Here is a 25,080-nt window from a genome sequence, read left to right on the forward strand (position 1 = left end):
AGCAGCTTCCCTGAGGGGAAACTCAGCTAATAAATGATGCTGTAACCTCTGGGACTTGATCTGCTGGGTGGGCGTCCACCACATTATCCATCCATCCTCATCCATCCAGCTACACCCTCCCTCCTAAAATGCAGGCTGGAGGATGCAGGCATCGATCCCGCTACCTCTCACATGCTAAGCGAGCGCTCTACCATTTGAGCTAATCCCCCTTGTATAAAGGGTCAATTGCAAGTCAATCAGGACTCACTGCACTACATGAAGTGTACTAGTGAAGTATTGGAAGCATCAGACTTTTAATCTGAGGGTCCAGGATTCAAGTCCCTGTTTGGGCAGAACACTTTGTACTCCCTCTTGCTTGTACTCCCCTTCCCTCTCTGTTAATGTGCTTGGAAAGAGCTCTGTGAACAGCCAGCCTCTTTGTGTCTTGCCCTCCTTGTGCAAGGTGTCAATGGTCGTCTTTTGGGCAACTGTCAAGTCAGCAGTCTTCCTGTGGTTGTGCAGCCTACAGAACTAGACTGAGACCATTTAAAGGCCTTTGCAGGTGTTTTGAGTTCATTATCTGGTTAGAGTGGCTCCAGGTGTCTTCAATATTGAACCTTTTCACATATTCTCATTTCCTGACATACTGAATGTGGGGTTTTCATTGGTTGTCCGTTATAACCATCAAAATTAAAAGAAATAAACACTTGAAATATTTCAGTCTGTGTGGAATGAATGTTTGCATTATACAGCTTTCACCTTTTGAATGGAATTACTGAAATAAATCAACCTTCTGATGATATTCTAATTATATGACCAGCACCTGTAGTGGTGTTTTGTTGCAGCCTGTGGGGTCACCATAGAAACCAAGCTATTTTTTATTTTGCTTAGAGAGCACTTGAGAGCACTCCCTAATACTTGTTCTAGTTTCCTGAGTAATGAGAGAGTAATGAGTACCCTAATTAAGACACCTGTGTGATTCTCCTTTCACTCCTGTCAGGGCAGATCCCATGTATTTTAATGGGGGTTGCACCCTCCAAACAACTTCTCTTTTTGTCCAAACCGAAGCCTTCATACCAAAAATAAGAACACCGTCAGAATCACAAGAAGTTGCTCTGAACACAGTATAATTTTTATGTGTATGATGTCAAAGATGTGGAGATGGTGGCGAGTTACACAATATGGCTGCTCTGCTTCTCTGTTTTTGGTTTTACATGATGTTTTAATGGAAGAATGACCAGCACTCTTGCCAAATAACTGGATCTACAGGCAAAACGGTTTGGTGTTCAGTTTTAAGAGTGACACCATCAGAAAGCTAACTAGTGTTCCTTCGAGCCGATATACAAATTATCCCAGTTATCTCCACATTGAGGGAGAGGTTGTGCTCTCTGCACCACTCGGCCAGAAGGTGCATCTCATTCCTGTAGTTTGTTTCATCTCCACTGGAGATGTCGTCCACAAACTTTAACGTGCAGTCATGGGTCAGCAGAGTGAAGAGGAGGGGGCTCAGCACACATCCTTGGGGAGTCCCGGTGTTCATTGTGATGGTGTTGGATGCTGGATAGTGCATTGGACTTAAACAGGAGAAGTGATTCAAAGGTTGTGGGTTCGGGTCCCACCAGAGTCAAAGTGCCTTTTAACTTCCTGTGGCACCGTCCTTCAGGGTGGATACCTGGCTGGAGTGGCTTCCCCAGGAAGCATACAATGCAGTGATTCTGTCCATTCCCAGGAAGTTTGCACATACTCACAGCAAGAACAAAGGGCTGTCAACCAGTCCCCCTCCGGCAGTTTCATAGTCGTTAGCCAGTCGTTAGACACACCTGCCAGATCATCACAGGTAGTTATGGAAACATTTAGTGCTATTGTTTCTAAGTTTGACCCAGACCCACCCACTGAGGTCTGCAACCACATATAAACCATGTTTCCCACCAAACAGTTAGAACTGATGAAGCTGCTTGGATGAGCAGAGAAACGTCTTCAAGAAAACTCTACAAGTCCAGACGCCTTGCCTCAAAGTATATATTCTATTCTATTCTAGTATGGTCAAGATGTAAAGTGGTCATACTACCACAAAGTCTTAAGCTGCATTCCAGGATGATGAAAATCTGGTCTGATTTTTTTCAGGTCTTTATGAACACACAAATCCAATCCCCAATCCTGACTTTCAAATCAAGCACAGATGACCCGTGTTTGAGTCAACTATGAACGCTCGGCTGTGCTCGGGCATTTCTTTCTCAGCCCACCCTTTGATAGCTCAGTTGGTAGAGTGGAGGACTGTAGTGAGACAATAAAACTGAAATCCTTAGGTCGCTGGTTCAAATCCGGCTCGAAGGAGAGGCTTTTAACCCTCGAGAGTTTCATCATAATGTCACATCATTTTTTCACCGATTTTTTGGCTAAAGAGCCGATGTGACATATATGTCACAATGATTTTTATCTGATTTGATTTTTTATCTGAAGTGCATTTGTCCAATACATGTGTTTACAACACGTTTATGTAATGAAGGATGTGTTATGTAGTCATTCCAATCCTTGACTGGTCAAATCTTACCTTTAGCAAGTCGATAGAGCCTTTTTAAAATTTGCTAGCTCTGCGTCTGTAAACACAAAATCACCTACAAACAAACCAGCCTGTTTCCTTAAGGACCCACGGTGACATAGGTGTCACCGGTCCTTTAGGACCCCAATGGTACAGCAAATCACTCATTAAGGAATATGACATGCAGTTTTTATTTAGTAAACAATGTTTGGCTTTTAATCTTAGTGAAACTGAGGGAAAATCGCTGCATATCAATTTACGATGAATGAATTCCTCGATAATTTGCATCCCTATTCTGACCTGGAAGATTGAGAAGATCGGACCAGTTGTATTTTGGAATATTTGAATGCTTTTTTGTGGAATACTTGATGCGGCCCAGCCTCACCCAGCCTCGACCCCCATCGCCCCTCCGGGTAAGTTGAGTTTGAGACCCCTGCTGTAGATCTTTGTTTAAAAAATGTAGTAGTGCTGTCAGGGTTTTGAGTCTGGGCTTTTATTTTGGTAGTTTATTTTCTGTTTGCATTAATTTGAGTTTTACTAGTTACTTCCTGTTTTATTTTGGTACTTGTCTTTTCCCTTGTGTTTCAGGTCTGGTGACTTCTCCTTCCTCATGTGTGCTCCCTTCCCCCTCATGTGATTACCTGCTCCGCCCTAATGTGCTTCACCTGTGTCCTATTGTCTTCCCGCCCTCCCGCCCTGTGTATAAAGTCTGTGTGTTTCCTCCCTCTTGTTGCCAGTTCGTTTTGTGAGTATTCCTAGCGACACAGCCGTCCAAGTTGCCTTTCCGCGCTTGTGATTTTCCCTTCGAGTTTTTCAGTGAGTTTTGTATTTCCCTGTGAGTGACCTGTTTCTGGATCTGACTACTGTTTTTGCCTTTGCCCTTTTGATACCTTTGCCTCGCGGACTGAACTCTTGTGTACCGACCATTGCCTGCATTAAAACTGTGATTTGCCTTATACTTCCGGCTCCGCTGCATCTGTGTCCTCCATTTTGTATCGGCCCTGACATTACGAACTGGCCAGAAATGGACACAGCAGACGTCGAGCCAGTCCGATCGGCGCTTTCTGGGCAAGGCCGCCGATTGAGACAGCAGGAAGAACAACTCGAGTGTCTCCACCAGGCTCACGTGGAATTATCGGGAACAACCGAGCGACAATTCGCTTCCCTGAGTGATCAGATCGGCAGGCTCGCTCACCAGTTACAACAGCAGCACCTTCCCGTAAGTCCAGCGGCTATTCCAGCGCACCCCGACGTCGCCGCTCCTCCGGCGCCAGTTCAGACCCCCATCTTCCAGATTCCTGTGGCTCTCCCAGAACGTTTTTCGGGTGAAACGGGTGATTGTCGTCCTTATATCACCCAATTCCGACTCCTGTTCGCTCGACAGCCCTCCGCCTTTCCCACTGATGAATCGAAGATCTCCTGTTTCATCTCTCGTCTGTCCGGGCGAGCCGAAGCGTGGGCTACGGCGGAGGTGGACAACGCCACCCCCAGCTGCGATACCTACGAGACCTTCGTTGCAGCTTTCACCCAGGTCTTCCAACGATCCCGGCCCGGGAGGGAGGCCGCTCGGTCTCTCTTCAACATCTCCCAAGGGAAACGCAGCGTGGTGGACTACGCTATCGAGTTCCGAGCTCTGGCTAGCGACAGTGGGTGGAATCCTACTGCTTTGGTGGACGCCTTTTAAATGGGCTTTCTGAGGAACTGCAGGACCGACTTATTTCCGTGGATTATCCCTCAACACTCGATGAACTAATAACTCTGGTGACGAGGATCGAGTATAGACTTTGGGATAGGAATAAGTCCTCCATATCTCATACAAAGACTAATAACCGGAACTCCTCGCTAACCCCCTCTCTACCATCTTCCACAGGTGATTCCCCGCCTGCTATTCAGGCTGAAGAGCCCATGCAGCTAGGACGGAATCGACTCACGCAGGCCGAACGGGACCGACGGATGAGGTCTGGTGAGTGTCTTTACTGTGGTCAGAGGGGTCATGTGATTAGAGAATGCCCGGTTCGCCCTCGCTTGTCAGTAACTGTGGGTAACCTGGCGAGCGGGGGCCCATCTCCCGCTAACTCCTGTACTCTAAACGCATCTATTGTTTTTCAGAATGGCACGCTCCCAGTTAAAGCTCTAGTAGATTCCGGTTCAGAGCAGAACCTCATTGATCATGAGCTAGCCAGGCAGGTAGGCATCACCATCGAACCACTCAATTATTCTGTTCCAGTTACTTCTCTCAATGGCCGTGTGGTCTCGTCTGTTAAGTATCGTACAGCTCCGGTTCACCTTATAATCTCTGGCAATCACCACGAACACACTAGATTCTTTGTATTCAATTCACCCAATAACCCAGTTGTACTTGGCCACCCATGGTTTGTCCTTCATAACCCTGTGATTGATTGGCCCACCAGCCGGCTCATCGGCTGGGGGGACCACTGCCATGCTACCTGCCTGCGCTCAGCTCTACCCCCTTCCAGTGACCCCTCTGGCCCTGCTAAGGCGCCGCCCTCACCAGATCTATCCTTAGTCCCACCCGAGTATCACGACCTAGCTGAAGTTTTTAGCAAGGACAGAGCTCTCTCTCTTCCTCCCCACCGTCCTTATGATTGTGCCATCGACCTCCTGCCAGGTGCTACCTTACCCAAAGCACAGCTGTATAGCTTAGCTAAACCTGAGCGAGAGGCGATGGGAAATTATATCTCTGAGTCCTTAGCTTCCGGTATAATTCGGCCATCCACTTCACCGGTGGGAGCCCCATTCTTCTTTGTGGGAAAGAAAGATGGGACTCTCCGACCCTGCATAGACTACAAAAAACTGAATGCTATAACCATAAAGAACTGCTACTCTCTGCCGTTAATGAACTCTGCTTTCGAGACTCTACAGGAAGCTCGAGTATTTACCAAACTGGACCTACGAAGCGCCTACCACTTGGTGCGTATTCGTTCGGGAGATGAGTGGAAAACAGCCTTCAACACACCTTTGGGACATTTTGAGTATCTGGTAATGCCCTTTGGTTTAACTAATGCTCCTGCTGTTTTCCAACACTTAATTAATGATGTTCTGAGGGATTTTCTGCATCGTTTTGTTTTTGTGTATCTCGATGATATCCTGATCTTTTCTAAGAACATTACCGAACATCGGCGGCATGTTCGACAAGTGCTCCAACGCCTGTTGGAAAACAGGTTATTTGTGAAAGCACCTAAATGTGAGTTTCATTCCTCCACAGTGTCCTTCCTTGGTTTTGTTGTGGCTGGGGGGAGATGAGACCTGATCCAGATAAAGTCAAGGCTGTATTGGAGTGGCCTACTCCAACCAACCGTAAACATCTTTTATTTTGGTAGTTTATTTTCTGTTTGCATTAATTTGAGTTTTACTAGTTACTTCCTGTTTTATTTTGGTACTTGTCTTTTCCCTTGTGTTTCAGGTCTGGTGACTTCTCCTTCCTCATGTGTGCTCCCTTCCCCCTCATGTGATTACCTGCTCCGCCCTAATGTGCTTCACCTGTGTCCTATTGTCTTCCCGCCCTCCTGTGTATAGTCTGTGTGTTTCCTCCCTCTTGTTGCCAGTTCATTTTGTGAGTATTCCTAGCGACACAGCCGTCCAAGTTGCCTTTCCGCGCTTGTGATTTTCCCTTCGAGTTTTTCAGTGAGTTTTGTATTTCCCTGTGAGTGACCTGTTTCTGGATCTGACTACTGTTTTTGCCTTTGCCCTTTTGATACCTTTGCCTCGCGGACTGAACTCTTGTGTACCGACCATTGCCTGCATTAAAACTGTGATTTGCCTTATACTTCCGGCTCCGCTGCATCTGTGTCCTCCATTTTGTATCGGCACTGACAAGTGCATGCTGTTGTTTACTGAAACTTGGCTAACGGTGCTAACACTGAACTCTAACGTTGCGCTAAATGGATTTCAGTTGGCGAGGACAGACAGGACAGTGGAGTGCGGTCAGAGGAAAGGAGGGGGGCTGGTAGTGTTTGTTAATGATGGTGTAATCCTGGACACATCACTGTCAAAGAACAGATCTGCAGTAAGGACATTGAGCTGTTAGCCGTTAGCATGAGCGCTGATTGATTAATGATCTACTGTAGTGCTGTGTGAGTCCTCAGAGGACACTTCTGTCTTCATTTGAAGCTGGTAGGTACAAACTGCACCACTGCTAGCAGGAGCTCCTTTGTTCTACACCTGGACATCAGCTCACTCATTTTAACAACTGACAGACTCCATTTCTGGAAAGACAGACCATCTGGACAAGACAGGTCTGGTTCTCTTCCAGTCAGGTTTACTCACAGAGGAGGTTCCATGGTGTAATGGTTAGCACTCTGGACTCTGAATCCAGTGATCTGAGTTCAAATCTCAGTGGAACCTTTTGTTTGAACAGTTATCCTGGTGTCCTTTCTACACAGTTAAGTCTATGGAGAAGTCCACAGTCTGTTCATTGGTCCAGCTGTAGTCATTAATGGACTGAAGGCCATGAAGGAGGCTGTGGTGCTGAATCCTGCTGCTTGTGCTGGATGATCCAGTTATAACATGGAATCCTCTGCTGTCCATGCTGCTATGTCCTGCTAGTACTCATTATTCAGGAAACAAGAACAAGTATTAGGGAGTGCTCTCAAGTGCTCTCTAAGCAAAATAAAATAGCTTTGTTTCTATGGTGACCCCACAGGCTGCAACAAAACACCACTACAGGTGCTGGTCATATAATTAGAATATCATCAGAAGGTTGATTTATTTCAGTAATTCCATTCAAAAAGTGAAAGCTGTATAATGCAAACATTCATTCCACACAGACTGAAATATTTCAAGTGTTTATTTATTTTAATTTTGATGGTTATAATGGACAACCAATGAAAACCCACATTCAGTATCTCAGCTGGATGGATGAGGATGGATGGATAATGTAGTGGACTCCCACCCAGCAGATCAAGTCCCAGAGGTTACAGCATCATTTATTAGCTGAGTTTCCCCTCAGGGAAGCTGCTGTTTACAAGCTGTTTACAGAGAGAAGCAAGAAAACAACAGTCAGCATCATCTTCCATAAAACACATGTGAGACAGAGAGTTTATGATCAGTGCTCCCCCTGCTGGTTAGGACATATGATGACATTTTTAAATGTACCAGTCAAAAGTCACTCAGTGGTTTGTCTTTGTTTTTATGACTTTCTACATTGTAGATTCATCCTGAAGACATCAGAGCTATGAAGGAACACATGTGGAATGATGCAGTGAACAAACAGTGTTAAACCAAGCAGAATATGTTTGATGTTTGACATTCTTCCAAGCAGCCAGCTTTTGCTTTGATGACAGCTTCACACACTCTTTGCATTCTCTCTGGTGGTTCTGAACTGAACCACCAATGCTGACATCTAGTGGTGGAATCGCAGGTTACAGAATCAGAAATTACTTTTTTTTATCGTCGAGGGGAAATTCTTGTTTGTTACAGACAAATAGAAGAAAAGATAATTGAAATATGAAATAGAAATATTGAAATACCTAGACAGCATTTAAATCCCTGAGTTGTATCTAAAGAACATATTTACTATTGTGTAAAAACCTTTACACAGTAAAGAGCATGACATGAATGTACCAGTATGAATGTACAGTGTCTGAGTGACTGTTACAGTTCAGAGTTCAGTAGTTTGATAGAGACGGGCCGGAATGACTTCCTGTCTTCTCACCTGCTCTGTGGTGAAGGTGATCGGTGGAGGTGGGGAACCAGTAATTCCCAGGTGATGACTGTCAGCCGAGGGGTCAGAGGACGAGGTGCGAGCAGGGCCATCTGGATGAGCTGTGGGAGAGGAGAGGGCGGGTGACGTGGCTGGTCGTCGCTCAGCTGCTGAAGAGTCGTTAGCAGGGTGAACTGGGGTCACTAAAAAAACTGATACAGCTCATTGGCCCTTTCCACACTGCCATTAACTCCACCCCTGCTGCTCCACCTGTAACCAGTGATGGTCCTCATGCCACTCCACACCTCTCTTGTGTTGTTTTGCTGAAGTTTCCACTCCAGCTTCCTCCTGTACTTCTCCTTGGCCTCCCTGATTTTTATTCTCAGGTCCTTCTGTGTAGCTCTCACCTCCTGCCTGTCGGCCGCTTTGAATGCCTTCTTTTTTCTGTTTAAAATGGCTTTAATGTCCTTAGTCACCCATGGCTTGTTGTTGGGGTAACAATTCACTGTCCTAACTGGAACAACACTGTCCACACAGAAGTTTATGTATCCAGTAATGCACTCTGTGATCTCATCTGTCCTGGCTGTGGGGTTCACAGAGTGCCTGCCAGTCAGTCACTTCAAAGCAGCCCTGAAGTGTTGAAGCATCCTCATTCCAAAATCAATCCATCCTCCCCATAAAGTCAGAAGTTCTAAATGTGAGTCATTAAACTGTTCCTGTTTAGACAATAACAACAGATCATCATCTTCATCACCCTCAATAAGAACAGATCATCAGCTTCATCACCCTCAATAAGAACAGATCATCATCTTCATCACCCTCAATAAGAACAGATCATCATCTTCATCACCCTCAATAAGAACAGATCATCATCTTCATCACCCTCAATAAGAACAGATCATCACCTCATCACCTCTCACCAACCTCCCTTCATCTGCTTGGAGCCGCAGCCAGGCGGTGCCAGATCGTTCATATGGTGGCATATTAGTCATTCATTTATTGCCACATGTTTTCAATGAATGTTACATGTATTGATTTAATTTCTGCATTGTGGGTCAAATAAAGGTTTCCTCCATTTTAATTCATATTGATTCAGTTCACGCTGTGTTTATGTCTCCTTGTAGCTGACAGCAGCAACAACAGGGCTCAGTCTGTTTTACCACTGGATGTAGTGAAGTTTGTAGTTATCCAGAGAAGGACTGTGTACTTTATGATTTGTATCTTAACCCTCATGCGTTGTTCGGGACATTTTTGTCCTCTGAGAGAAATTTTTCTGTTTATTTTGGCCATAACTTTGTCAATATGTGGACAAATTGAATCATTTTTCCTCAATAAGCTTAATTTTACATAAATTTTGTTAATATGACTTTAAAATTTTTCATAGGTCAACGGTACACTGTGGGCAAATTTTACCCCCTAATGTGTTGTTCGGGGACAAAAACGTCCCCTAACTTTAACAGTTTTAAAAATATATTAGATAAATATTTTTTTGAAATTTTTTTGCATAGACCTTTTAATTAACTTCAGTTCTAATCAACAGTAGTGAATAAATCATTTTCCCCCAAGATTTTAACCCTTTAATCACCAATTTTATAAGGGGTGGTGCTGAAAATTGAAAAAAAAAACACAAAATGGCTCATTTTTAATAGAAAAGGTGAATGTGGACTGGATTCTTTTTAACCTTTATTACAGTCTTGGTCATGTCAAACATCAGTAAAAAAATTGACTTTATTGCATTATTAGTTTTTGCACAGCACTGGATTTTCTTTTTTTCTCCCATTTTGTCCCATAGACTTACATTATAAACACACTTTTTTTGACTGCACAGCCATGGCACTACATAATCATGCATTCTTGATTGTTGGTGGTTTACCCTGTTGGTAGGAGGTAACATTTGTGATTTTTACAGTTAACAACTTAATTACCATATTAACCCTTTACCTGCAGGCCTGTGCTCATGTACTGTAGTTTCTGGCTTAAGTATATGGAGTTATAGGGAGTATTTTAGCACATAATTGTGTGTCTACACACTGTGTGTGTATGTTAGAGAGGAAGAGAGCCATTTGCACACTGTCAGGGAAGGAAAGTCAGGAAAATAAAGTTACTAAGTAAGTGAAGTGTACCTAATTCAGACGTACAACGGCGATGCATAAGCATGTAAAATGAAAACATCCAGGAGTTCTGGCGTCTGAAGTTGTGGATGGGTAAAATAGCTGTTTTTTTTTTTTAGCTTTCGGAAAACACGTCCTCCAGTAGAGTGACTTTACTTTTAGGTTAGTGTCTCAGTTGAGAGCACTGAATTAGTCTAAGTGAAGTCTAAGTGCCCCTTTTCCATGGTGTGTTGCGCTCCACACGACCATACGTACATGTGCATGTTACTAAATAGACACCATAGATAGATAACTTGATAACATAATAAATAATCATTGACTAACCAAATCTAATCTACAGTTTAGTCCCCTACTAAAATTAGTATTAAAAGTAGTTTAGTAAAGTAAAGTAAAGTAAATTTGTTGCAGCCCTAAAAGTAAGTGCCGGGCCCTTTGATGCTGAGAGGTTCAGACTAAACAAAACAAAAACACTAGTGGACTTGCATGCATCCTCCTGGTCATTTAATGGTGACAAGAGCAGCAAGCAGCATGAAGAGAGGATTCACCTGTGCATGAGTGAAGGATTCACTTGTGAACGAATGAAGGATTCGCTTGTGAACAAGTGACGGATCTACTTGTGCAACCTTCACAGCTTCACAGCCTGGCCCTTCATAGAGCCAGGCTGCACAATCATTTCCAGAGATTGTGCACAAGTGAATCCTCTCTTCATGTTGCTTTCTGCTCTTCTCACCATCAAATGACCACAAGGTCACATGTAAGACCACTTGCCTTTTTGTTTTGTTTAGTCTGCACCTGTAGACATCAAAGGGCCACACATGCATAGCAACACTTTCTTTGTTTTTGTTTACTATGAAGACTCTGTGGTTGTGTGTACTCACAGACAACAAGATCAGTGTGCAAATGGCTCTCTTCCTCTCTAACATACACACACAGTGTGTAGACACACAATTATGTGCTAAAATACTCCCTATAACTCCATATACTTAAGCCAGAAACTACAGTACATGAGCACAGGCCTGCAGGTAAAGGGTTAATATGGTAATTAAGTTGTTAACTGTAAAAATCACAAATGTTACCTCCTACCAACAGGGTAAACCACCAACAATCAAGAATGCATGATTATTTAGTGCCATGGCTGTGCAGTCAAAAAAAGTGTGTTTATAATGTAAGTCTATGGGACAAAATGGGAGAAAAAAAGAAAATCCAGTGCTGTGCAAAAACTAATAATGCAATAAAGTCAATTTTTTTACTGATGTTTGACATGACCAAGACTGTAATAAAGGTTAAAAAGAATCCAGTCCACATTCACCTTTTCTATTAAAAATGAGCCATTTTGTGTGTTTTTTTTTCAATTTTCAGCACCACCCCTTATAAAATTGGTGATTAAAGGGTTAAAATCCTGGGGGAAAATGATTTTTTCACTACTGTTGATTAGAACTGAAGTTAATTAAAAGGTCTATGCAAAAAAAGTTCAAAAAAATATTTATCTAATATATTTTTAAAACCGTTAAAGTTAGGGGACGTTTTTGTCCCCGAACAACACATTAGGGTAGTGTTTGCGAACAATGCATGAGGGTTAAGAGGAGATTTGCATATTAGGGATGAAATAAATACAGCATGAAATATAAATAAATAAATAAATAAATTGCAAATGTCCCTTTCGGGGCTCCATAAATGTTAATCCTAAAAAAGGAACATCCAGTGTGGACTTGCATACACAGTGAACATAAACTGCTATAATAACAACTTTAAAAACAATCAGACTAATTCCACTGTGATCCTTAGTAGCATTATCCGTAATAAGATTGTCAGTGAAGAAAACAAATTTCTCAGGTCTTTATCAGGACAGCAGTCAGGTCCAGCCCTCTGGGGGGTTCTGCTCTCAAAGGTGATCTGGAAGCTGACAGCAGAGAGAGGAAAGCTTTAAATGTACTGCTACAAGCTGATTGGCTGCATGAGCAGCGAGGCAGCGCCTGATTGGTGGAGGAGCTGACTAGAGAGAGTGTCAGTGCATCAGTCATGTGACTTATCAGCTCTGCTCTTTCTACCTTTTGTGTTCAGCTCAGTCCAGCTGCTGCACACAGTGAGGAGCTGTGACTGCATCCAGCTCATCCTGCTATGAACTGTGAGTCTGAACTTTGGGGTCGACCCTGCAGGATCCTGCAAAGGCCCAACAGCCTGTTGTACTGATGCACAGGAAGCCTTTCCACAGTTGAAGCAGGCAGTGTGTGTGTCTGAAGCAGTGTATTGTGTGTGTGTGTGTGTGTCTGTATATGTTTGTGTGCATGTGTCTGTGTGTTAGTGTGTGTCAGTGTCTATATTGTGGCCCTGTGTTGGCCTCTCAGGGAGTGTTGTGTTGTTGCTGCTGTCTCTCCCCTGTGTGTGCAGGAGGTTGCTGGGTGGAGCTGATCCTGAGCTTATGCAGCTCTCCTGTGCTGACGAGCTGGAGACGGTTTAAGAGTTCCCAGTCTGCTTCACTCTCTCTCTCCCTGTCTGGCCTACTAGGAGGGCTGCTCTCTCTCCAGCCTGCTGCAGGCATGGCGGTGTATTTTGTTTGCACATTTCCTTGTTAGTCAATTGTTGGTATACAACTGTTCTTTCTTCAATAAAATGGTCAAACGGTTAAAGTTGTGTTTGTCCTCCCCAATGTGTCACACTTTCTGAGCCAGTGTGACAATATATGTGTGTGCATGTCTGTAAGAGTGTGTGTATGATTGTGTGTGTGTGTGTTGCGTCTATATGTGTGTGTGTGTGTGTAAGAATGTGTTATGTGTGTGTTTCTGTATGTGTGTTTGTGTGGTGTGTCTGTAAGAGCGTGTGTGTGTCTATATGTTTGTGTTATGTATGTGCGTGTGTGTGTGTTATGTATGTGCGTGTGTGTCTGTGTGTGTTATGTGTGTGTGTGTGTGGTCAGCCTTCATCCTTCCTGTCAGCAGAGCAAAGCTGTATCAGTGTCTCATCCAGGTCTCAGCTCCTCAGGCTTTCTTCAGAAGAGCTGTCACTGTTGGAGTATCTGTTGCACAAGTGCTGCACATATCTGATCTAAGTTCTTTCTGAATCCTCACATTTAAAGTTACAGAGAACTTTTACAAACTCCCTTCTTGTTGGCTGCTACAAGCCGACAGCCTCCACACATCAGAGGCCTGCACACCATGAGCTTCCTGCACTTCCTGCTGTTGATGACAGCTCTCTCTCCGATTGGGAGATTAGACTGATGTGACTGTGACATCATGACGTCACTATTCAGAGCCTGCTGTTTAACATGGTGCTTACAGAGAGACAGCAGCAGCAGCACTCTGTGAGCCAGGTCCACTCTGCTTGGAGGAAGTAAAACAGCCTCATTTCATCAAGATGGAGACACTGAAAGAACACAACCAGCAGCTGTGACACATCAGCTTTTCCTCTTAATCTACTCAGTTCATGGATGTTCTGACACACGTCCTGCCTCGTGCTTCAACAGGAAGACTCATCAAGTTGATAGCAGCTTCAAAATAAGTGTGTATAAGTATTAAAACACTAAACTGTGACTTCAGTGAGTCTCCTTTATTTGAACTGATTCATAAAATGATCATAAACACATGACAAATGAAATCCATTCAAACTCTGAAGTTCACCTCATCATATCCCAGTGGCAGACAGAGCAGGCCCCCTGAGTGACAGCAAAGCAGTGAGCCCCCTGCTGGTGATCAGCTGCATGTACCAGAAGCAGACAGAGATTTCTGATATGATGTTAAAGGTGTCACAGAGGAGGATCCGACTGTCTGACCTCTGATTCTTCTGTCAGCATCAGACACATCACAGTTTGATCAGTTTTCAGATCACACACAGCAGCATCAGTAACACTGAGCAGACATTACACACTCCATCAAACACACACACACTGCTCACTTATAACAGGGATAATAAGTAAAGTTCTTTACAATAAATTCACATTCACATTTTATTATCACTTCACACATGGCACAGTATATATGGCAGAGAGTTAAAGGTGGAATATGTAGTCAGAGTTAATACCAAATATTGACACTAGGTGGCAGCACTTCAGCCTCCATCCACTGCTGCACTACCAGCACCACTCTCAGTGCTTTTTGTTTCCATTGACTGTACAACATGATTCAATCCATGTTATTTATATGACAAACTATGTGTAGTGTTTCTATGTGTGTAGCTGACATGTTGCTCAGCTTCCATTGGACACATATACTAGATGGAAGCTGCAGCAGGATTGGCTGATGACTGATCACAGGTGTGAACAATCAAACCTGCGAATGAAATGGAAAACAAGTAAAGGAGCACCAACACCAAACTGGACAGGACAAACTGGACAAGACCATGCACTCATGGACAGAACCAACCTGGGTCGTCAGACTCTTCATCGTTACCTTTTGCCGGTTGTTGTGGCCGAGTGGTTAAGGCGATGGACTAGAAATCCATTGGGGTTTCCCCGCGCAGGTTCGAATCCTGCCAACAACGGTTCTTTTCATCTCCAAGATCACTTTATGCCCCTCCATCGTTTACACTTAACAAGTCTGATGTGTTAACAACGAGCTCTATGAAAAAGGTCATCTTGACCAGTCAGAGTGCTGCCATTTATATTGACTGTCTGAGGACCAAACCCTGGCACAGTCCATCTGACACTTCCAAAAACTATCATTTTAAAAACGCTGGACCGAGAGCAACTGGTGTGCAGTGAGGAGGCAAAGGATAAAACGTCCCAGCACATTTCAAACCCAGTTTCACCCTGAGGCAGAGACTGCTTCACCTTAAGGACAAAACACCTGGGGAAGGCAGATCTCAAGGTACTACAATAGTCAGAATGATTCATCATGTGGTGACCAGATGAAAAATCTCATCTCTGGCTCAAGACTTGTTGAGATAGCATAGACAGACACACTCTGAGTCTGTCCACATCAGTGTCAGTGAAGATTTCAGATTGTTTATTAAGTATTCATCCTTGAGATTTTCCAAACTTGTTGTGGACAGCACGCTTTTCATGTCAGGATGGCCGAGCGGTCCAAGGCGCTGCGTTCAAGCTGGGGAACATTCGTCCGTCTAAGATGGGGAAGAAGGGGGGAGAAGAAAAGAAGAGGAAAAAGAGGGGAAAAAGGGAAAAATGAAAAAAGAAAGGAAAGCTGTGGAAACATATCTAATTTATGTACGTATTTCAAACTTTTGAAATACTTAGGATTTTACTTTGGACCACAGCTTGGATTCGAACCGGCGACCACAGGAATGCTAGTGTTGATCTGCATCTGCTACATTTTTGGCATCATTTTTACAAATGGACATATGGATAAACGTTTTAACAGTCTGCCTAAAGTAAACGGAGTGTTGCTATTAAGCAGGGACTCTCCTGTGTTGTACTCTATTTACCCTTGTTGCATAATACAGACCACAGACACATGAAATGAGACTGTTTCGGGTTTATTAACTCAAAATCATATTTTCTTACATCCCAAATAACGCTGTAATCCGACCCATATTTACAAATAAATGTCCCTTCAGTCCCGATCAAAAAGTAACAGGCAAACAAACAAAAAACTCCTCCTGGTGAACCCCACACAGGATCCTCTCTCTCCCTGGGCGATCCTTGTCCATAAAAACAAATGGTTATTGTCCGTATTTTTTTTTTCGAATCACAGGTCCCTCTTACTCTCCCCGTTTTCCCGTTTTCCTTCTCCTGTCTGCCACCGCTGTCCTTCACGTCTCTCTCCTTTCACCCACAGCATGTCAGCTGGCAAAATAGATCACCCAACCCCCCACTGTCCTCTGACACGCCGTGTACCACAACATATAATATAAAATATAAAATAAAATATTACAAAGAATGCCGTAGCTTTAAGCAGCATTAAGGGACAATGTTTATTTACAGGAAGACATTTCTATATGGCCATACACCATAAAAATCTAAATAACTTATGTGGTAGTGCTGTGGTAGTGCTTAAACGGTGCTGTGGTAGTGCTTAAACGTGGGTGGAAATACTTTGATTCTCAGGTTTGGTGTTTAAACACTGCACCTTAAATAACATTAGTAAGCACCGAGTGGCAAAAACAAAATCCACTTTGTGTAACGACCGTAACTCAACAAATCTATCAATCTATAAAAACGTCAACACAGTACAAGAGTTTACATGACACACAAACGTAAAATAGTGTCACACGGCACTGTAGCAAGTGTTTAATTACCGTACCGACTGTTTTTCTCGCTAGCTAGTGCAGAATGAATGACGACCGGTATGCGCCATACTGATTCTCTGCTCCAACATTTGTCCACCGTGATTGGTCAAATGTTGGAAATGTTGGACAGTGGGGAAGAAATCCGCTAGCTGATTGGGCGCACCTCCAGCAATTGAAGGCTTGTGATTGGCTCTTGTGTCCAACATTTTCCAACATTGTACGGACGATCCTTCGCCAGCTGGACTTCGGATCAGAAGATTGAGGGTTCGAGTCCCTTCGTGGTTGAGGTTTTATACAGGTATGAAATGAGCCAACTTCTATCTGTGGTTTATCCGCAACTCACTTCCACTGCTAGAACCTTTAGTGCAGCGGTCCCCAACCTTTTTTGCACCACGGACCGGTATCATGTAAAACAATACTTTCACGGACCGGCACAGAAAAAAAAGTGCATAAAGAGACAACTTACTCTTATGCTTAATTAGTGGGAGCCTTTGAGCTTTCTCAGCAATGAGGCGGTCCCATCTAGGGATAATGGGAGACATGACACCCGAAGTGTGTTTCTTATGTCCAGTCCACTCCGTAATTTTGTTCTGGCCGTCATTAATTGCTTCAGTCGTTCTTGTTCATGTTTTCTTCCATGGCTTGTCTTTTAATGCAGGGTGCTCGGTCTCGCAGTTTTGAAGGCTTCGTTGCCTCATTTGTGAGTCTGTCGCCACAAATCACTCAGAGTGGACTTGGTGTGTGAGAATCACCTGTTGCAATAAATCCATATTTTAAATAGGACTCCTGATATAGTCTTTTAAATGCAGGTTTCTTTTTCTTTGAAGGGGTAGGCTCCTCTTCTTCTGTCTCCTCGTTAGGCCTTTCCCCTTTCCGAAGAAGCTCTCCAAAGACATTTGTTTTTTATTCATTGTTGCTGCTTGTGGGCTTAATTTTGGGGTGCCGTATCCCGTGACCGAGACAAGCGTCTGGGCAGGTGCTTAAAGGCACAGGCGGATAAATCTGATTGATTTATAAATGAAACAGCTGTCAGACTCAGATAATGAATAATATATGTTTTGCTCAGTCTTTCTGTGCGGCCCGGTACCAAATGACCCACGGACCGGTACCGGTCCCCGGCCCGGTGGTTGGGGACCACTGCTTTAGTGTGTCTACTACACTACTACGCCAGTTTCCTTCTCTCCTGATAACTGTCTGTCTTGATGGGTTCCCTCAGTGTGCAGGGTGATGAATGGGAGTCATATTCCCATTATCGCTCCTGAGGATATCCATGCTGACTATTTTTTATTTATTCAACATCTGTCCAGTCAGCAGTCTTCCCCATGATTGTGTCTGCTTTGCAGGTGTTTTGAGTTCATCATCTGATCACAGTGTGACATCATTAGTTTATAATATTGAACTTTTCCACAATATTCTCATTTATGGAGATGCACCTGTACATGGTGGCTGATTATGACAAACTAATGAAGTGCTACAAAAACTGGAGAAGGACCAAATCATCAACCGCAAGCTCTACTTTCGACTGTATCCTGGGGAAGCCACTCCACGCCTGTATGGACTCCCCAAGATACACAAGGAAGGTGTCAGGGTTTCAGGTTTGAGCCAGGGCTTTTGTGTTGAATTTGGTTTGTTATTTTTGTGCTTGTGTTACTTCCTGTTTTATTTTGGTGTTTCCTGTTAAGTTCTGTATCACTGACTCTCCTCTCGTTTCAGGTGTCTTGACTTCCCCCTCCTTGTGTTCTCCCTCCTCCTCCTGGTGATTACCTGATCCTCCCTCATGTGTCACACCTGTGTCTAGTTGTCTACCCTGCTCCCTTTGTATTTAGTCTGCGTCCTCCCCACACTCGGTGCCAGTTTGTCTCGTCACCTTGGGTAATGTGGGTGCACATTACCAGCCTTGACCTTGTGATCCTCTAGTTGCCTTGCCTTCCTGTGTTTTTTGGACTCCTCGCCTTGAGATCTTGTTTTGCCGTTTTTGTGTATTCCACGTAAGTGCGATTTTTGTGTTTGATCATTGGACTCGTTGCCCTCCTGGCTTTTAATAAAGACTCTGCTTAAGAGTACTGCACCGCATACTGCACCTGTGTCCTCTTTCACGCTGAGTCCTGACAGAAGGAGTCCCCCTCAGACCCATCGTCAGCAGCACAAACTCAGTCACATACAACGTGGCTAAGCACTTGGCTGAACTCCTGACACCACTGGTAGGTGACACACCACATCACATCCACAACTCACAGGACTTTGTGAACAAGGTGGAGAAGATCCAAATGGACCCAGATGACACCATGGTCTCATTTGATGTCACCTCCTTGTTCACCTGCATCCCTACATCAGAAGCCACAGAGATGGTAAGGACGTGCCTCACACAAGACAGCACACTCAAGGAGAGAACCAACCTAACGCCAGACCACATCTGTGACCTGCTGGACCTCTGCCTGACCACCACTTATTTCCAGTACAATGGGAACTTTTACAGACAGAAGCACGGCTGTGCGATGGGATCACCTGTGTCTCCTATTGTGGCCAACCTCTACATGGAAGAAGTGGAGAGAAGAGCCCTGAGTTCCTATCCTGGAACCACCCCACTGGTTCAGATATGTGGATGACACCTGGGTCAAAATCAAGACTAACGAAGTGGAACGGTTCACAGAACACATCAACGCAGTGCATAACAACATCAAGTTCACTCGCGAGGACACCAAGGACAACAATCTGGCCTTCTTGGACTGCACAGTACATATTGAGGAGGAGCCTCAATATGGAAGTGTACAGGAAACCCACACACACGGACCAGTACCTGTTGTTTGATTCACACCACCCACTGGAACACAAACTGGGAGTCATCAGGACCCTGCAGCACAGAGCACAAACTGTACCAACCAGCTCAGAGGGGAAGAAGAAGGAGCAACACCACATCAGGAAGGCCCTGCAAACATGTGGCTACCCGAAGTGGGCACTCATCAAAGCCACAAAAACAAGACCCCCCAACAACAAGAAGAAGGTCAACACCAGGCAGAGAAAGAACATCTCCATTCCATATGTGTCAGGAGTATCAGAGAAACTCCGCAGGATCTTCAACAACCATGACATCCCGGTCCATTTCAAACCGATGACAACACTGAGACAGAGACTGGTTCACCCGAAGGATAAGATTCCCAGGGAGAAACACAGCAATGTGATATATGCAGTCCAGTGCAGTGAGGAATGCTCTGATCTGTACATTGGAGAAACTAAACAACCACTCCACAGAAGAATGGCTCAGCACAGGAGAGCCACCTCCTCAGGACAAGACTCAGCGGTTCACCTCCACCTCAAAGACAAAGGACACTCCTTTGAGGACAACAATGTTCACATTTTAGACAGAGAGGAAAGGTGGTATGAAAGAGGAGTCAAGGAAGCCATCTATGTTAAGCTGGAAAAACCTTCCCTTAACAGAGGTGGTGGCCTCAGACATCATCTTTCTACCACATACAATGCAGTGATTCCATCCATTCCCAGGAAGTTTGCACATACTCACAGTAAGAACAAAGGGCTGTCAACCAGTCCCCCTCCGGCAGTTTCATAGTCGTTAGCCAGTCGTTAGACACACCTGGCCCAGTCAGCCAGAACATCACAGGTAAGTATGGAAACATTTAGTGCTATTGTTTGTAAGTTTTTTTTTAAGTTTTACCAAGACCCACCCACATAGGTCTGTAACCACATATAAACCATGTTTCCCCACCAAACAGTTAGAACTGATGAAGCTGCTTGGATGAGCAGCGAAACGTCTTCTAGAAAACTCTACAAGTCCAGACGCCTTGCTTCAATCTTCTCTACGTATGATGACCTGGATGACTGAGAATCTTCATCAACATGCTGTGAAAATGAGTCAAATATAAAAACATGAGACAGTGGGGACCTTGGGTGTCTCCTTCAGCCACAGACTTTTGTCCAGACAGGGGTCAGACTGTATAACATCAGTCCATCTGTACTCTAACCTCTGTACTTTATCACCATGTGTACACCCAGTGACACTGATGGGGAAACAGTACAGTGTTTTTTCTCTTAGTGCAATAACATCCTCACCTACAGTGTAATACTCAGAGTTTTTCATGATATCATAACAGGACATAATACATCTCTGTACATTTCTCATCTGTATATCTGCATATCTTATGGTTGCTTTGTACATGTCTTTATTTCTACTTTATCTATTGGTATGCTGCTCAGGACCTTGTTTTCATGCTGCTGTAATGGAATGGAAGGAATGCTGACAACCAACATAGGTCATAGCAGCAGTCCTGGTGCGGTCATGTATCAGCTGGGGTGTGACGCAGTGGCTCCGTCAGTAACTATGGGCAGTGTGTACGCACCCAGACACACATCATTGGAAACCAGCTTTAATGAGAGGTGAGGGTTGCAAAAGTCAGAACAAGAGCCTGTTGACAGAAAACTCTAAAGGAGAAGGTTGCCATGTTAGAAAACGAACGAGACTTTCTGCAGAAAACCATGACCATGACATCCACTGGTAGGTCATCTGTTCTTTGAACTCAAACGTTTGAACTAGTGCCGTCACATGATTACAAATTTAATCACATTAATCACTGCGTTGCTGTATATTTATTGTGATTAAATATCACTCATTTGTTTAACCTATACTCATTGGATGAACTCAATTAAATTGAGTTTTTCCATCCAATAAATACTGGTAGCTCCAACTCAAAACAAGTTAATGCAATATAATGTATTTGAATTGGACCAACATGATTTTTTTCATGTTGGTCCAATTCAACCTAAACATATCAATTAAATTATTTGTGTCAAATAGAGCTAAAATAAAGTACATTAGTTTATTAGTAATTAAAGTTATTTGTGTTTGTCCAACCTAAAGATATAATAAAATTATTATTATAAAATTACCTTTATATTAACCTACCACCCCTTAAGAAAAACATGACACCTGGTTGAGGTCCTTTTATTTAAATGCAGCAGAAATAGAAACAGTAAGGTGCATAACATTCCTCCAGGACATAAACCTTTGCATTTCAATATACCAAATTAAGTTGGATGAAACCCCCACATCGCTGGGCTCCTGTCTTCAGAACGTGTAAGCTGCCCTCCTATAGGGTTAAAAAACACAAACACACATAACACTCATGTTGATCCTGAGCATCACATAAACATGTGAATCTTTCATTAATATTGAAGTTCCTCCTTTGTTCTGGGAAACTTACAGAAGCTTCTTTGAGAAGTGGTTCAGCTGGGCCATGAACTTCAATGCAGCGGCTTTCTGGTGATCTGCAAGTCATCATTCACCTTGAAAACAGTAGTAGTACAAACAGTATTGTTAGTTGTAGTTACTCTCACACAGACTTGAATAGCTATAAAGAAATGTGAGTTTTCATTTTACATTCATTAATTACCATGGACAAGTAAAAATGTGATTTAGTAGTAGCATAATCCATGTATTAAAGTACATCTGCATGTAGGCGGTGTATGTGTATGATAAGCTGCAGATGCATAAAAGTACCTGGTTCCAAACTGCACTCTGCACACATCCACATACAGCATCCTGTAAAATAAAAGAGTCAGAAAAGAGTCAGATCTCATTGACCAAATAACAATGAGATGCTGTAATTGATTACCAAGTATATAATTAGCTACAGTCATTAAGAGCATAAGATGAGATTATATATTAGAGGTATGCATGTAATAAATATGTTAAAGATGTTATGCTGCAGCAGCCACTCCCAAATTTCACAATGAAATTTCAAATCTGAAAATCCTCTGAGGTCCACCCAAAACTTTAATCTGGAATCTCAACCCATTTTAATCAAATATTATTTAATAGGTATTTTTTAGGTTGAGTTGGACCAACATGGAAAAAATCATGTTGGTCCAACTCAAATACATCACATTGAGTTGGGGCTACCCATATTTATTGGATGGAAAAGTCTCCCACAATTTAACTGAGTTCATCCAATGAGTTCTTTTTATTTTATTTTTATCTATAGCGCCAGATCACAACAAAAGTCATTTAATGGTCCCTTACTATAGAACACATTTATACCTTTTCCTTTTACTAAACAAAGTCATTTCAGCACGTTTACAGGTCTCCCCTGCTCTGTGTCGTACGGCGCAGTTCCAGCCCGATGCGCAGGGGAGCAGGCACCCACCAGCAGACAAAAAATATATAAAAAATAAAATATATTGCGAAAATATGCCGACTGCTTCACTTCAATAAATCACGACTGTATTGTTTCACATTAACTACACTTAAGCACTGGCTGTACCCCTGCATACAAGTGCTGCTTAGGCTAACACAGAGCGTTAGCTCTGGGCTAACGTTAGCCTGTCAGCTACACTACAAAAGTAAAGCCAAGCACCTTTGGATTGCGTTAGCTGGCGGCGAGCTGTGCTCTCAGTGTATTAAGGATGAATTCAACGTGCCTGTGTAGAAAACTCCAAGTACTAACCGTGTTTACCACTTACCTCTGACAGCTATATGACGCGACCATAGACGTTAGCTACAACGAATGCTAACTAATCTTAGCTGCTTGTAGCCTGTCTACCCCCATGTGAACAATGACTGACACTTCTTCTTAAGCTCAATGTCCATTTATCTTAAGGCATGCACATTGTTTCACATAAAGATAATAAACTTATTGAATAGAAGACAGAAAACTTACCAACAGTAGTTTCAAGCCGAGGCAGATGGCGGGTAGGACAGAGGCTGATCTCCTGCTCATGCTCTTGCTCTGCTAGTTAAACTCATTCGGTTTGAGAGGGCCACGGGAGTCAAAGCAAATATATATTTATGTTACATCTGCTAAACATATTTGGGTATTGTTGGAATTAATAACATTTTCATAAGACAAACAAAATAATGTTTCACCTCTAAGAGGGGCTTGAATCAGTTTTTTGAGTGCAGTGAGTCTGCTCCCCTATGTCCTCAACATGTGTTTTTAGCATTACATCCCAGTCAGTGGTGTCAAAGCAGTCCCTCAGACCATCCTCTGCCTCAGCTGACCACTTCCTGATTGAACGTGTGGTTTTAGACATCCTTTTGACCAGGGGGTGTACTGTGGCTGCAGGTGAACCAGAACCATAAACGGGGTGCTTTGTCTGCAGTCTTGCTGTTACTGTGTGTATCTTCTCATAGGCAGCTGATGCGTCCACGCTCGGTGGGGCGTAAACACAGAGCACGATCACATGACTTAGTTCCCTCGGCAAGCAATATGGCCGCAGGCTAACAGTTCCAAGTCCTGACAACACAGTACCTTTTTCACTGAGACATGTCCTGGGCAACACCAACCTTCATTCACGTAAGTGATGAGCCCCCCACCTCTGCTCTTCCCACAAGCGTTCGTGTCTCTGTCGGCTCTCACAGCAGTAAAGCCTGGTAGATCCACGTTAGCATCCGGTCTCATATCAGTGAGCCACGTCTCTGTGAAGATGTATAAGCTGCACTCACAGTAACTCTGTTGATTGTTCAGCGCAAACAGCTCATCCATCTTATTCGGTAGTGAGTTGACGTTCATTATTATTGCCGAGGGGATCGCTGGCTTAAAATGTCTACGTGCAGCCTCTACTTTCACTCCTGCCTTACAGCCCCTGTACTTCTTCCTCAGCTCTCCCTGGACCTTGTGCTGCATTCTGACGTTAGTCCTCAGTGCAAAGACTTCTTCTCTTGAATAAACAATATCATTTGTAGATTGCTTCTAGGAGTTTGAGCAGACTGCTGTTTACAGGGTCTAAGTTGGACTAAGTTGAACTTGTTTGGGTTAAAGACAATTGCTATACATGTAAACATAAGACAGACCTTCAATCTACTGAAGTTGAAAGATGAGGGCTCGTCTGGGAATTGAACCCAGGACCTCTCGCACCCAAAGCGAGAATCATACCCCTAGACCAACGAGCCACATGTGACCTCTTTTTTTTCATGTTTCAGTCAGTGCAAGAACAACACAAAGCACATGTTCTTCTTAGTTTGACATTGGTAAAGATATGTACAAAGATTTCTGGTTAGGAATATATAGTGTTGAACAGGGACTTGAACCCTGGGCCCTCAGATTAAAAGTCTGAGTTCCTTCAAGATCCACCCACAGAGATCCTAAACACATATAACTCAGATTCCCAACCAGAATAGTAGCAGAACTGAAGACACCACTTGGAGGAGTGTCTTCAAAAACCAATCCTTGAGTCCAATGTACCAACCAGCACACAGTAAGTGAAACAGGCATGTCCACGCTTCAACAATGAAAACACAGATTGGCCGTATGGGGATTGAGCTAACCGGCCCTATTGACTAACTTGACTGTTATTCTGGAATTCTGCCTATCATTCCGGAATACTGATGTCTATACTGGAATGCTACCGCTTATTCTGGACTTCTGCATTTCATTCCAAAATTGTGACTATCATTAGGGAATGCTTTTCATTCTGGAATGGTGTCTTTCATTCCGCAAATCTGCTTTTCATTCTGTTATGCTGACTTTTGTCCTGGAATGTTGCCTTCCATTTTGGAACACACGCTTCCATGACATCACAGGCCACTGTCGGGTTAGGGGTTTAATCCAAGACTTTTGTCTACCATTCCGGAATCCTTCCTATCATTATGGAGTGGGTGGATG

At 43.5% G+C, this 25,080-nt stretch overlaps 4 non-coding genes across 4 annotated transcripts; 3 read left to right on the plus strand and 1 right to left on the minus strand.

The window, feature by feature from the left end:
* The first annotated feature begins 2,222 nt into the window (after positions 1-2,222).
* On the plus strand, positions 2,223-2,313 carry trnay-gua (transfer RNA tyrosine (anticodon GUA)). Its single transcript is given in 2 exon segments — positions 2,223-2,259; positions 2,278-2,313. It is a non-coding gene; the product is annotated as a tRNA-Tyr (tRNA).
* A 4,498-nt stretch (positions 2,314-6,811) lies between these two features.
* Positions 6,812-6,883, plus strand: trnaq-cug (transfer RNA glutamine (anticodon CUG)). The gene has a single exon. It is a non-coding gene; the product is annotated as a tRNA-Gln (tRNA).
* Positions 6,884-14,682: 7,799 nt separating this feature from the next.
* Positions 14,683-14,764, plus strand: trnas-aga (transfer RNA serine (anticodon AGA)). The gene has a single exon. It is a non-coding gene; the product is annotated as a tRNA-Ser (tRNA).
* A 9,532-nt stretch (positions 14,765-24,296) lies between these two features.
* Positions 24,297-24,368, minus strand: trnap-ugg (transfer RNA proline (anticodon UGG)). Its single transcript has one exon. It is a non-coding gene; the product is annotated as a tRNA-Pro (tRNA).
* Between the last annotated feature and the right edge of the window lie 712 nt (positions 24,369-25,080).

This window comes from Parambassis ranga, unplaced genomic scaffold (genome assembly GCF_900634625.1).
Source record: "Parambassis ranga unplaced genomic scaffold, fParRan2.1 scaffold_22_arrow_ctg1, whole genome shotgun sequence".
NCBI classification, from domain to species: Eukaryota; Metazoa; Chordata; class Actinopteri; family Ambassidae; genus Parambassis; species Parambassis ranga.